Here is a 15,387-nt window from a genome sequence, read left to right as displayed (position 1 = left end):
TGTCAGGGAAGATTTTTCTGTTCCCCTTCAACTAAGATAGTTTTGCTAGGTAAAGTAATCTGGGTTGGCATCTATAATTATCTAGCACTGGGAATACTTTGGTCCAGGCTCTTCTGGCTTTCATAGTTTGCATTGAAAAGTCAGCTGTGATCCTAATGGGTTTTCCTTTATATGTGACTTGTTGTTTCTCTCTTGCAGCTTTCAGTATTGTCTTTGTTTTGTACATTTATTGTTTTTACTATGATATGCCTTGGAGAGTTTCTTTTCTGTTCCTCTTTGCTTGGTGTTCTATGTGATTCTTGTATTTGTATGGGCATGTCTTTCTTTAATTTGGGGAAATTTTCTTCCATGATTCTGTTGAAGATCTGGTCCATTCCATTATCTTGGGATTCTTCTCCTTCCTGTATGCCTATGATTAGTAAGTTTGGTCTTTTTATCATGTCACATAATTCTTACATATTCCTTTCTTGTGATTTCTTAAATTTTTCATAGTCTTTGCTTGAGTGGCCTAGTTTGTCCACTTTATCTTCCAGTCTTGATACTCTGTTTTCCATTTCTTTCATCCTATTGGTGAGGCTTTCTCCTGTCATTTCTAATTGGCTTACTGAGTGTTTCAGTTCCTTCATTATTTCAGCCTGAGTATTCTTCAATATTTCTCTTTTCTGAATTCATTCAGAACTTTATCCCTATCTTCCTTCCGTTCTTTGATTTCTTTTGTGTGTTGTTTAAATTCACTGAATTCTTGTATCATGTTTATAATTGTTCTTTTGAGTTCCATGTCCTGCCTTATCTCTAGGGGGTTCTCATTGTACTCCTCTAGAGGACTATTGGTATTTGGTAGAGATACGTTATTTTGGTTTTTCATGTTATTATTTTTTCTCTGTGATTTTTGACATGTGAATTTCTTTTGTAGTTTCTGATTCTTGTGTGAGACTCAAGTCTTCAAGTTTAGGTCTGCTTCTTTTTGTAAACTTTATGTGTCTTTGTGTTTTACTTTTGGGGCATGAAAAACTGGTTCCTCTAAGCTTCTTGTTCTCTCTTTTGATTTTATATTGGAGTGGCCAGATTGCTTTTGTCTTCAGGAGTTCCCACAGAGGCCCAAGTCAGATGAGGATCAGATGCTCTCAGGCTTTCTCCTAAGGTCTGGATCTGTCCAGGAAGATTTTGGCCTCAGGAATTCGGGGGTTAGACTGGCCTGGGAGCAGGGTCCAGGAAAGATGCTGGTCTAGTGCAGCCAGCATCTCTGTGCTACCCAGAGATGCAAAGGAAGATGGGGGCAGGAAGAGGCCCCAAGGGCTCCTGGGGACTGCACTGAGGAGCTGGGTTTGTCTGGATGCAAAGGGTCAGGAAGCGGAAAGGTCAGCCCCGGCACCCAGGAAAGAGGCTGGTGGGTTGTGCTGCCCAGGAAAGCAGAGGGAGGGGAGGGTGGGACCAGGCCCTGAGGGCTCCCAGTAGAGAGGCTGGTGGGTTGTGCAGCCCAGGGAAGCAGAGTGAGATGAGGGCAGGGCCAGGCCCAGAGGGCTCCTGGGGAACCTCAGAAGGAACTGGGCTGGTCTGGATGCAAAGGATCAGGAAGCAGTGGTGGTTCCCCCCGGTGTCTGGGGTGCCAAGAGAAGGAATGGGACAGGACACAGGCTAGGAGGAGAGTGTGAATGAGGCTGGCGGAGTCAAGGCGCGGAGGGCACAATCGACTTACCCAGGAGAGGGGCCTGTGGTTCGTGTAGGCCCAGGGAAGCAGAGGGAGGTGAGGGTGGGGCCAGGCCCAGAGGGCTCTTGGGGACCGGAGAAGGAACTGGGTTGGTCTGGATGCAAAGGATCAGAAAGCAATGGTGGTTCCCTAGGTGTCTGGGGTGCCAAGACAAGGAATGGGCTCAACTGCTTTTATTTTTACGACAGTAATTTTTGATACTTTCTTTCGAAATGGTTTTCGATGTTTCTGTGTGACTGTTTTTTTGTTGTTGCTCTACATTTAGAAAAGTCTTTCTCTTCCTGAGATATTTGTTCCTCTGTTCCTGCTATTACTTCATAGTTTAAAATTTTTACATTATTTTGGTGTGTGGTGGGAGGTAGGGACCCATGTTTGTTACTTTTCTTTATGAATAAATACCTGACAAGAAACAACGTAATGGAGGGTTTGCTTTGGCTCACAGTTTGAGGGGATACAGCCCATCATGGAGGGAAGGTCATGGCAGCAGGAATGTGCAGTGGACTCCTTACCTGCTCACAAATCAGTGGAACAGGAAGTATAGAGTGGAAAGAAGTAGGAGCCAGGTTATAAAGCCTCAAGGCCTGCCCCTAACAACTCACTTCCTCCAGCTGGGCTCCACCTCCTGAAGGTTCCAAAGCCTCCAAAAATAACACTATCAGCTGAGGACCAAGTGTTCAAACTCGAGTTGATGGGGACAGTTCACAGCAAAACCACCAGAGGGCCCCATTTCCTCTTCCTGGGTAGGTGACTTTGTCTCTAGGACTGTATTAGTTTTCTGTTGCTATGATAAAACATCATAACAAAGCCACTTATAAAAGGAAGAGTTTATTTGGCTTATGGTTCCAGAGGGAGAGTCCATCATGGTGTGGAGGCTTGGTGAGAAACAGCTGGAGCAGAAAGTTGAGGGCTCATATCAAGCAGGCACAGGAAGCAAAGGGAGAAGTTCACAATGGGATGTGGATGTGGCTGTGAACTCACAAAGCCCAGTGACATGCTTCCTCCTAGGGCTTCCACGACCTTCCAGAACAGCGCCACCTGACCAAGTGTTCAAATACTGGAGCCTATGGGGGACACCTTATTCAAAGCTCAAGCTCTCATTAGCTAGCCTGTCCCCTCATTGTCTCAACAGTGCCACTCTTGCCCTGCTTTGGGTGATTTGATGCCCTGCATGTCTCTCTGGGCTCATCCTCTTGTGGAGACTCTGGAGGGCTGCATCAGGCAGGCAATGGGTGGGAGAGCAGCAGCTGGGCCTGGGGCCTGCCTCCTTGTCCCTCAGCAGGGCCTGAACTGAGTGAAGTTTTTTGTCTCCCTCCTGGGCCTCTTGATAGGAAGTCTTGTGCCTTTCATTGAATTTGAGCCACATCATGCTGACTAGGCCTCACTATGGCTCACCTGGTGGAACTGTCTTCTCATTTCTGTCACACTGGATAGTAGTAAAGTGCCTCAAGATCCCTGCAGAAAAATGGGCAGGAAGGGGTGGTGGAGGCAGGTGCCTGTGTCCTTCTCCTTTCCCTTGGTGTCACCCCTTTCTACCCCTATGCAACCCCAAGGAACGGCTGTCTTCCTGTACAGTCATCCCTGCATGAACCCCAGAACTGTAGAACAAAGCCTACACTCTCAGTTCACAAAAAAATGCTCTCCATGGTATGGCCCCTCCTCCCCCTGCCCCCTCCAGGCTGTGTGTGCCTAGCTCACTTAACCAGTCTGCCACTCGCCTGGCAGAGCTGAGCAGGTAAACTGAAGCAAGCACTCTGCCATGGGCTCACAGCTCACCCATGACTCTAGAGCTGGTTCTGGTATCCTGTTCTAACTGGTGATGGCTCAAGCCTGTCCCTTAAGCCCCCAGTGCCAATTTCTGTCATGGTATTGACTTGGGAAGCTCTTTTGCACCTTGGCTTCCTGGTGGATAGGTGACCATCCTTTATTACCCAGATGGAGAGGCGTGGACCCTAGGGGACAGTCACTCTGCAAGTGAGCAGGACACTATGGGCTCTGGTGCTGCTGTTGCCTCTGTCCAGGGTGCCTAGCCTGCCAGATGACATGGGGCTGGCATCCAGTGGTGTCTTATCTTCCAGGGCAGTGCTGGGTGGAGAGGTACCCCACTTTCCAATCCACTTGCCTGTGTCTTGCATAGCCCCCAAACACAGATAGGCAGTCTGCCTGTGTTTCCACGCAGTGCATAGTGGTACCTTGTGAGCACTGTGCGAGATGAGAGGCCAGAAGGGAGTTAGGGCTGTAGGCTGGCAGTGGAGAGGCAAGCTGACATGGGGGAGAACCCAAAAGACAGTGTGTGTCACTTGCCACCATTCCCCTCTTCTGTTCTCACACCCCAGAAGTCAGAGCCTGGCACCAAGGACTTGAAGAGGTGTCATGTCAGAGGCTGTTCTTCAGGTGGGTCTTTCCAGAAGAGCAGACACAACAAAATGGGGGAAAGACAGGGTATGAATGAATCACCAGCAAGTGGGAAGTGGAGTTAAAGCAGGATGGGTTATTCCCAGAACTGCTAAAGACAAAACAATAATAGCTGCTGGACGTAGTAGCTCACACCTTTAATCCTAGCACTCTGGAGGCAGAGGCATGCAGATCTCTGTGAGTTTGAGGCCAGCTTGTTCTATATAGCAGTTTGAGGCCAGTTTGAGTTCATCCCAGCCTACATAGTGAGACCCTGTCTCAAAACCAAACAAGTCCTGTCTCAGCTGCTTTCTGTTGCTGTGAGCTAATATCACAAATTAGGTCATTTACTATGCACAGAAAGGACTGCCTGTTCTGGAAGCTGAACCTCCAAGGTAGAGGGCCTTGGATTTCATGGTCCTGTGGCAGAACATAAAGGGACCAGCCTGAGCTACTCTGTGATAGCCTACACCTACACTAAGCCTTCTAGAGGGTGAGCCCCTTGACCTAATCACTATTAAAGCCCCACCTTTTACTTTTATCATAACCATAATTAAGCTACCCTCCTCCTCTTATGTAGCCCAGACTGCCTGGAACTCACAATCCTCCTGCCTCAGCCCCCAAATGCAGTGGCAGGTACACACCACCACATCTGGCTTATGGCCATAAATTGCAAGATGAGTTTCTGAGAGATCATTCAGACCATGACACATCCCAAGATTGCTCCTCCTATCTCCCTCCAAGCCCTTTCTTTTCCTTCTCTGTCATGAAAGAGGTTCTGCATTTGGTATTAAGGTCCCAGGGAGGAAGTGAATCAGAGTCCTGCCAGAGATGGGGCAGATGAGCCCAGAGGCCAGCAGCCCTGAAACTCTATGCATGGAGACTCAAAGGCCTGTGTGGAAAGGGGGTTTGGGGCTTAAAGGACTGGAGATAGGTTTGCAGTGCCAGCAGGTGACTGGATGTGTGACCTGGGCAATCACAAATGCACTGCTCCATCTTGCTCTGCTGACTTCAGTGTGGATCGGCTGCTCCTGATGGAGGCCAGCAAGCTCAGGAGATTCATTGTCCGCTTCACCTAGGGATCCCCTTTCTGAATGAGCTCTGCATTCCCAGGACCAGGAAAGGGTCAGCTTGGGTCCTGAGCCCCTCCCTGCCCTGTCCCAAGACCACAGCAATGGAATTTTCTGGTTGACCAGGGCTGGGATGAGCTGCCCTTGAAGCCCCTCAACTTCGAGTAGGCATGCTATTCCTAAGGGCCTTAGCTCTGATCATTACCTTGACTGCATAGCAGCTTCATCACTGTCACTGTTTTATAGCTAAGGAAACTGGGTCAGAGATTTAAAAGTGGCACTAAATTACCCAGTGAATAAGTGGCACAGCTAAATCTCAAATCATCTACCCCTCCCCCAGATGAAATCATTCTTACTTGACTCTTTAATTATCCCTGCCTGAAATGGAGCTCACAGCAACCAGACGCCACAGCAGCTGTCTGCTGGGACCTGGAGATGGTGAATCCTTGCTGAGCCATAGCTGCTGCTGAATGGTTTGACCCTGCAATTAGTACACCCACCTCTGTCTGTCCACTGGGAGTGACAGGCGCTTAAGGCAATGAATGCCAGCTGCAGAGCACCAAAGGGAACATTTGCACTCGGACCCTAGAGATACTTTTTTTTTTTCATTTTTATGCTAGTGATTACTATTAGCATATAAAAATTTAAATGCAAATAAAAGAAGAAAATAAAAATGGCTCACAATCCCAGCACCCAGAATTACTGAACATCTCTGCAGACTTTGTTTCCTTTACAGGAAATAGATTTTATTTACTTTTAAAAATATTTTCTTTTTAAATGTGAATATGCATGTGTTTATGGGTACAAATGCCACTGGAGCCCAGAAGAGAGATCCCCTGGAGCTGAAGTTATAGGCAGTTATAAACCATCTGATGTGGGTGCTGGGAATTGAACTCAAGTTCTCTGCAAGAGCTCTATGTGCTCTTAACTGAGCCATCTCTCCAGCCCAGCAAATATGTTTTTAAAAACATAAAGCCAGGTGTGGTGGCACATGCCTGTAGTTCCAGCACTTGGGAGGCAGAGGCAGGCAGATCTCCAGGACAGCTGGCGCTACAGGAAGACCCTGCTTCAAAAAGACCCCCCCCAAAAAAAGCCACTTTGACACTAAACAAAATGGTGCACGCACCTGGCTCTTCCACTTAACAGCATCAACTATGCTGTGGTGGCAAGCACTCTTCTGCAAGCTCTCGGTGAGGGCTAATGGTGTCCCAGGGTCTGGAGGGTGGGGGGAGTGGGAACTGCTAGTTCTTCAGCACCTGCCTGCAGCAGGGAACTGGTGGATGCTTGGCTTTGTTGATTTTTGAGACAGAATCTCATTCATTAACCTAGGCTGGCCTGGACTCACTATGTAACCCTGGCTGGCCTTGAACTCCTGGCAGTCCTCCTGCCTTGAATTCCAAAGTGCTGGGTAGAGGTGAGCCACCATACTTGGTGGACTCCAGGCTTTTATTATGTGAACTGAACTGTAACTGTATCCTGAAAAACACAGTTGTGAACCCCTGATTGATTTCTTTGGGGAAAGTAAAATTCTAGGTTTTAATTTAAAAAAAATTTAATTACATTTTACTTATTTGGTGTTTGTTTGAGAGAGAGAGAGAGAAAGAGAGAGAGAGAGAGAACACATGTATTGTGTGAAGGTCAAAAGATAACTTTTGGGAATCAGTTTCTCTCTCTCTCTCTCTCGATCCTAGGAATCAAACCCAGGTCATCAGGCTTGGTGGCAAGTGCCCTTACCCAGTAACCATCTATCATCTCGCAGGCCCTAGGTTTAGGATTTTTTTTCCAGTGTTGGGGAAAGAACTTGGGACCTCCTGCATGCTAGGTCAGTGTTCAACACTGAGCAATACCTCCAGCCCTTAATTTATGTTTTTTCATGACTGTTGAGGCTGACCATTAGAAAGTAGATTTAGTTATGCTGACAGCCTTTCCCCTTGGCCCCTGTGTTCTGTACAAATCTCTTTTGACTTTTGAGTGTTTCCATGTTAACACTTGGTTGAATAACTGGACAGAGAGGCATACTCAGGGGACAGTTTTCAGGGGTTTGACATTAAACTGAAGGGACATTTAAAGTGATCTTCCAAGGTCTCTCACCCTGATGCCTGTTTTAATTCCAGGCCTTGAAAAGAGGTGGTCAGTCCATTAATATTTCAGCTGATGCCAAATGTCTTTAGTGTGCGCATGCTGCCTGCTCTACATGACAGAATACAGTCCAGGGCTCATAGCATATTGAGGGAGGGACTTGTGCAAAACTAGGATGAAACAGAGGGGAACTATATGCCACATGATATATTTAGGAAGCAAACACCAGCATGGTGAGATTAAAAGACAGAAATAGAAAGGGATGGAGGAGCAAGCTGGGGAGCAGGGTTCAGAGAGCAAGTGCTACTGCGCCTGAGTCCTCAGTCCTACAAAGCTCTCTCCAGAGCTGCTGGGAGACCACACTCTGTCTGCTCCAGTGTACCCCCAGCTCATGCATCACACACCAAGCCCAGAAGCTGACTCAGTACATGTCTTAGGTACTTGCTGAGTTTGTGACCCTCTTAAAACTGGTGAACACAGGGTTTTCAAGGATGGGAATAGCAACCAGGAAGGCTGAGAATAGAGAATTAGGTCTGATTATTCAGCCCAGGATAAGAGCAGTTAACTTGGAAGCAACTCAGGGAATACGTAGAGTTACTTCCCTCCTGGAGTTACCTAACAGGTGGTCCTCACTAGATAAAAATGAAACTGGCCTATGTTGTAAAGCATTGCTGTTGGGGTGAAGGAGAGAGGATGAAAAAAGGCAGCAAGACAGAAAAGCTTCTCTATAGAGGCCCAGGAAAGTTCCTGAAGGTAATTATATCCAGCTACCTGCCAGATCATGGGGCTTCCATCAGTCAGATATTAGAAGCTTAGATAGCTGGGACTGTCCCTACAGTCTCTGCCCTCATGTGCGATACAGTACAACTTCAAGGTCCCTAGGGAGGCAAAGGCGCTGTATTCTTTACTATTCTTGCTGCTGTAACCAAAGCCCTGACAAAAGCAACTGAAGAAAGAAAAGGTTTATTGTGGCTCACAGTTTGAGTATACAGTCCATCATGGTGGGAAGGCAAGGTGGCAGGAGCAGCTGGTTGAATCGAGTCTGCAGTCAGGAGGGAGAGAGAGATGCATAAGATGCTCAGCTCACCTTCTCCTTTTTATTTAGTCCAAGACCCCATAAGGTGGGTCTTCCTACCTAAATTAACCTAATTTAGAAACTCTCACAGACATGCCTCTTACATGTAGGTAAAACACTCATAAAATAAAAAATCCAAAAAAGGAAAAAGGAGTAACTGTCAGGTTGGATGGATGGCTCAGTGATTAAAAGCACTGGCTGCTCTTGCAGAGGACCCAGTTCTATTCCCAGCACCCACATGGTAGCAACAACCATCAATAACTCCAGTTCCAGGGGATCTGCCGCCCTCTTCTGACCTCCACAGGCATTGCATAATACTTACAAACATGCAAGCAATACACTCATACACATAAAATTAAAATAATAAAATATTGAAAAAAGAGTAAGTCATAGGCTCTTTCTGAAGGCCAGGTGCTTTGCATTTATTGTCCCAACGTCATCTTTGGAACAATGCCCTGTCATAGAGGTTGAGTGTGGGATGCGTAGACTCCAGTCTTTTTCCAAGGTAAGGAGTCTCAGAATCATGGCTCCTGCCTGGAACTGAAGCAGCCCCTCCTGTGACTCAGACCCAGCTTCTGGCTGAAGCTACAGTCACAGATGGGCTGCAGGGGCACAGTAATGACAGCTGGTCAGTTTGCTCCCATGAGTCCCAAGCCGAGGCTGGGTGTTGGACTAAATGACCATGAAGTAGCTTTTATGAACTTCGGACTTCACAATCATGTCCTCCCTTGTTGGGCTCCCCATCTGAGAAGCATGTCCCCGTCCACCTATGAAACCCCCGGTCTGTGGGGTTCAGAGATGTGATTGTTCCCAGAATTTAGATAAGGGAAAGTTTACAACTAAAGCCACCAGGTGGTGCTGTAACTTTACAATGTCACTTCCCAGCTTTTCAGGGAAGACCGGGAGCTCCTAGGCAGGATATTAGCTTGTAATCTGGGATGGCCTTTCTGGGCCTCCTCTGCTATTGGGAGTATCCTGTGAGTCCTGCAAGCTCAGAAGTTTCTGAGCCCGCTGTGTGTTGTGACTGTGTAAGAAACAGCTAACGAGCACCTCTGTCCCATCCTCCCTTTTTTCCACTTTTTATGGCTATCAGAGGAAAGTGCATAGGATAGGATCTACATGTCTCTTTCCCAATGTACTTTATCCTTTACACAGGCAAGATCTTTCTGGACAGGCAGCTGTGCCTCAGGTGCTTGTCTCACCCCTGTAACAGAGGCCACCCAGCAGGTACCACAGCCTGCTTATGTTCCCATCTCAAACATGTTACTCTTAGGGATTGCAGTACATGCTCTAATTTGGAATGGGGGCAGACTTCATCAAGGAGATGTGCCACCCCACACCACATAGAGGAAGACAGCCACCCCATTGGGTCCCCCAAGGATGCTTCACTCGGAGCAGCCCCGATGTATGTCTCATCACCCACAGCTCAGAGTGTCACTGCCCCTCCCAAACTGTTCTTTGGTTCAGCCATGTCCCAGTTCAGGTGCAGAGTGTTATGTGGCTTTCCTGAAGGGTGTGTATCTATTCAGATAGAGGGTAATTCACCCAAATCCAGCTTGGTGATCCAATGAATTTGATTGGGTTACTTCCAGGATCATGAGTGGGTTAGTCACGAGTGAGTGCATGGACAACTTACCGGCAGCTACACCATGGAAGAAGAGCCCCCCCCCCACCGCCACCCCTGCTGCCAGCACTTGTTAATTGCCTATATGTCCTTAGGGAGGGGAGGGGCCTCAGGTACCTCAAGAACCTGCCTCACCTCCTTGAATGGGTCCAGTCTTGTGGAGGGTCTGCTTTGATTTCAAGACAACAGCTGTGCCAGGATAGGCTACAACATTCCTCACAGGCCTCTCTTTTCAGTGCTGCCCCATTGTCCCACTGGGAGCCTGATCCACTGTCGTTGGAAGAAGAGTGGTTTCCTCTATGTATGAAGGCCACTCACCTGTTAGGGCGGCTCTATTCCTCCCCTGGAGTCCCTGCTCTTGGCCCAGGTGCCTTCCCTGCCCTGTAGTTCATTTCTGCCTCTGCAGGCAGGCAGGCCTATGTTGAAGAGAAGTGATTCTCTTTCCCTGTGACTTCTTACCTAAAACAATATTTTGAACATGCACAAATGTATACTCACCATGTAGCTCTGGAGTGCTCAGAGATACCACTGGGTCTTGCCAACACCCCTAGAACTATGAACCAAAATAAACCCCTTTTCCTTATGACTTTTCAACAGAAAATGGCCTGAAACCATAGAAAAGCTCCAAGATTAATCCTTATACACTTGCATTCAAATCCCCTATTACTAACATTTACTGCATTTGCTTTATTACCCTGTAGATGTGTAAAGACAAAGATGCACTTGCATGACCATGGAGATGTGTGTGCACTGGTGTGAAGATGCACAGATGTACATGAACATGTGCATGTGTGTACACATAAAAAGTGCACATTTCTAATCCTCTTGACACATATGAGGTTCCTTTGCCCAAAATATTTCAGAGTGTTATTTCTTTAAAACATACATATAAGCTAGGTCTGTGGTGCCTGTGGTCTCAGCATTTAGAGGCTGAGGCAGGAGAATTACTTGAGCCTAGGAGTTCGAGACCAGCTTGGGTGGCATAGTGAAACTCCATCTCAAAAACAAAAAGCCATTTAGGCTGGCAGGATGATTCAGTGGGTAAAGACACTCAGTGCCAAAGCTTGATGACCTAAGTTTAATCCATGAAATGGGAAAACTGACTCCTTTGGGTTGTCTCTGACCTTCACACATGAGCACAAGCAACCATACACACATACTAAAGTAAATATAATTGTAGAATCCTTTAAAAAATACAAAGTTGGACTGGAGAGATGACTCAGCAGTTAAGAGCACTGGCTGCTCTTCCAGAGGACTCAGATTCAATTCATAGCACCCATATGGTGGTGAACAACCATATGTAACTCTGGGGGATTTGATACACTCTTCTGGCCTCTCTGAGTATCCCATGACATGGTATCCTTACGTACATGCAGGCAAAACACTCATGTACATAAAAGAAAAATAAAATTAAAAAACACATAAAGCCAAAACAAACATTTATTAATGTGTATTAATTGTCCATGTGAATAGAGTTCAGTGAGACATTTCCATTCACACACACAGAGTGCTCTGAGCAGATCTGATCTTCCTTTCTCACCCTCAGGCACATCTCTGTGAGTCAACCCTCCAACCTCCATGTATGATAGAGACAACTCTCCAACATCCATGTATGAGAGAGAACAGGCAGTTGTGTGTGTCTGGCTTATTTATTCAGGGTATATTTCTTTTAAAAAGATATTTTCAGCTGGGTGTGGTGTCACACACCTTTAATCCCAGCACCTGGGAGGCAGAGGCAGGCAGATCTCTGAGTTCAAGGCCAGCCTGGCCAACATAGCTCCATGCCAGCTGGGGGCTACAAGGAGACCCTGTCTCAAAAAGACCCCACAAAAAAAGACATTTTATTTATTTTTTAAATCTGTTTTCTTATTTCTATTTGTTTCTTCTATTTTTAATGAGCATTAAAAAAACACTACTATATTGGGCTGGGGAGATAGCTCAGTGGGTAAAACACTTGTCATACAAGTGTGAGGACCTGAGTTCGGATTCCCAAGAAATATACAAAGCCGGATGTGGTGGCACACATCTGTAACCCCAATACTTCTGTGGCGAGATGGCAGGCAGAGACAGGTAGATCCCTGGGGCTCACTGGCCAGCCAGTCTAGCCTATTTATGATTCCAGGCTAGTAAGAGAACCTGTCTCAAAAAACGAGGTAGAGTCAAGAAAGATGGCTCAGCATTAAGAGCACTTGCTGTTCTTGTAGAAGACCTGGGTTCAGTTCCCAGCATCTACATGGCAGCTAACAGCCATCCATAACTCTAGTTCCAGAGGATCTGATGCCCTCTTCTGGCCTCTATGGGCATTGTATGCACTTGATGCACTTACGTACATACGGGCAAAACAGTCATACACATAAAAACTGGCCTCAAACTTGTAATCCTTCTGCCTCAGCCTCTCAAGTGCTAGAGTTATAGGTGTAACTATACTAGAGTGCTAGAGTTATAGGTGTTGTCTTTTGTTTGCTGTGTTAACTCTGTCTTCCAGGTCAGCGCTGCTTGGTTTACTCACCCTTGTGTTTCTTTGGGTTGTTCTCACCAAATGCTTTGTGAATCTTGATGGGTCTTTCATACTTAACAAAGGTAACACTAGACTACTCAATTTCAGGGGTTCTGTTATACGGTCCCTGTCCCCTGAATGTTGTATCTGCTTCTTGTGTGGAGAGTTGGCCAGCTTCCCTTCAGCCAGTATGCAATTGGAGGAGGATAGCCTTGAGGGGCCAAGGCTCTGCCACTCAAAACCTGACCGTCAGGAATAGTGGGGAGGGAATCCCATTTTCATCTAATTCTCACTGGGCTTTCCATCATGGCTGAGCTCATTCAGCTTCCAAACTATGCTTCTTTTGTTGTTGTTGTTTTCGTTGTTGTTGTTTTATTTTTTGAGACAGGATCTCACTCTGTAGCCCAACCTGCATGGCTGAGCTCATTCAGCTTCCAAACTATGCTTCTTTTGTTGTTGTTGTTGTTGTTTTATTTGTTGAGACAGGATCTCACTCTGTAGCCCAACCTTGTCTGGAACTCACTTTGTAGGCCAGGCTGGCCTTAAATTCATGGACTCCTCCTGCCTCAGTCTTCCAAGTGCCAGGATGACAGGTATGAGTGAGCTACCATACCTAGCTTTAATCATACTTTTGCTACAGGGAAGCAAACTTCCTTTTTTTCAGTAATTCTCCGGGCCTCTCTGGAGGTCTGTTCTGTTTTTAACCAGCTGCTTTCTAGACTTACTGTCCCATCTTTGTCCTGAGATTTATTCTCATGATAAGCTTCTCATGTTCCTTGATCTTCCATGTCTTCTTCTTTGAATTTCTTGGAAAATATCCTTAAATCATTCTCTAAGAATCTATGAATAGTAACACTGCTACATCCTTGCTTGCATGAAACATCTTTATTTCACAAGCAGAGTTGAATGATAGTGTAGTTGGGTATAAAATTCATGGTTGAAAATAAAGTTCCTGGGCTGGGAACACTGCTCAGTGGGAGAGTACTTGCTTAGCATGAGTGAGGTCTAAGTCCTTGTGTATATACATGTGTTCATTCATGTGCATGCGTACTTGTGGCAGGCCAGAGTTGACACTGGGCATCATCCTCAGTCACTCTCCACTTTACTATTTCCTTCTTTCCTTGTCCCTCACTAAACCTGGAGCTCACTGATTTGGCTAGGCTGACTAGCCAGCAAGCTTCAGTAATCAACCTGTCTTTGCTTCCTCAACCGTGGGATTACAGATGTGCACTGTCACACCTGGCTTTTGTTTTGTTTTGATTTGCTTTGTTTTGCTTTGTTTTGTTTGTAGCCCCAGCTGACCTGGAACTCAGTATGTAGACCAGGCTGACCTTGGTTTCACAGAGCTCTGCCTGCCTCTGCCTCCCAAGTGCTAGGATTAAAGGCATTCGGCACCATGCCTAGCACACCTGGCTTTTTTTATGTGGGTGCTAGAGATGCAAACTGAGGTCCTTGTGCTTGAGTGGCAAGCACTTTACTGGCTAAGCCATCTCCCTAGCCCCTGAATGTTCCATCCCCAGCATCATAATGAATAAAGTAATTAATTAATCAATCAATTAAAGTTACCTCAGAATTTTGAATGCATTTTTTTTCATTTCTTCCTACAGTATAGTATTATTAGTTAGAAGCTCGGTGATAGTTTGGTAGTCATTTCTTGTTCTTCTACAGGTAACCTGTAAAATCTCTGAGGGATTTTAGGGTCTTTTCTTGCTGCTTAGGTTCTAAAATGAGGATAGGGCCCATTGTGAGTCCATTGTCTTTATTATGACACAGCTCTGTCATTGTGAAGAGTCACTCACCTCTTGCAGGTCTGAGCATTTTTTTCTGTTTCCTGAGTGTTTTTTGAAAACAGAATGAGTAGACACAGCTCTCTTGTATTGCTTGCCTCTCTGTCTAAGCTTTTTCTCTCTTATGCTTTGTTTGAGTTTGGTTTTGCTCTAGAAAATTTTCCTTGTCTTTTTCTTTCAGCCATTAGAAACTTGAATATTTCAGTTTATCAAATTTTAAGTTTCAGTAATTGAACTTCAGTTCCTAAGAATCATTTCTTTTTTAAGACTCTGAGATTGCCTTGGCTGCTAGTCCTTATTATAAGCATGCAACATCTCTGGGTCACTCCAAGGACACTAATTAGAATTTTACATTTTCTCTTCTGACCCTTAGCTCCCTGCCCTGTCCTTGCTGCCTCCCAACTGTGCTGAAGGCCCCCTTCCCCACTGCCATCACCTGTGTGTGCCTTGTGGCTGAGGTGATCTGTCCCTCTGCTTTCCACAGTCCCCAACATATCTAAATTTCTAACCATCATTGTGATGATTTTGTTCCTGTCATTTGGTAGAGATTTTGGGGAGGGAGGAGGTTGGTAAGTGGACCCAGTTGCCTATCTGCCATGGCTTGAATGTGAAGTGAGCCCCACAGGTTCAAGTGTTTAAACACTGGGTCCCCAGTGGCTGGTGCTGCTTAGGAGGTTGTGGAATCTTTGGGAGGGGGCTCTAGGTGGAGGAAGTGGGTCCTTGGAGGCGGGCCTGGAGGTTTATATCAGCCCAGCTTCCTGTTTTCTCTGATCCATAAAGATCCCAACACCTGCTACCATACCCTCCCCACCATGAGGGTTGGTAACCCTCTAACCATGAGTCAAAATAAATCTTTTTTCCTCTAAACTACTTCAGGTGAAGTCTTTGGTTGCAGCAATGGGAAAAGTAACTGATGCCTTATCATAAACTCTTTTCATCAGTCTCATTTCCTTTTTTAAAATTTTATTATTATTATTTATTATTATTATCATTATTATTATTTGGTCTTTTTGAGACCTGGTCTCTCTGTAGCTTCAGCTGACTTAGAGCTCACTGTGTAGACCAGGCTGGCCTTAAACTCACAGAGATCCACCTACCTCTGCCTCTCCAGTGCTGGGATTAAAGGCATGTGCCACCATGCTCAACTTATTTATTA

General features: G+C 46.0%; 1 protein-coding gene across 2 annotated transcripts in view; it reads left to right on the top strand.

Moving 5' to 3' along the window:
* Podxl2 (podocalyxin like 2) overlaps window positions 1-15,387 on the top strand; it is a 38,943-nt gene that overhangs the window by 9,577 nt on the left and 13,979 nt on the right. The window lies entirely within an intron of this gene.

The sequence above is a fragment of the Nannospalax galili genome, unplaced genomic scaffold (assembly GCF_000622305.1).
Source record: "Nannospalax galili isolate Female #2095 unplaced genomic scaffold, S.galili_v1.0 scaffold332, whole genome shotgun sequence".
Lineage (NCBI taxonomy): Eukaryota > Metazoa > Chordata > Mammalia > Rodentia > Spalacidae > Nannospalax > Nannospalax galili.
Note: the sequence above shows the minus strand (reverse complement) of the source record. Positions and strands in the feature narration are given on the sequence as shown.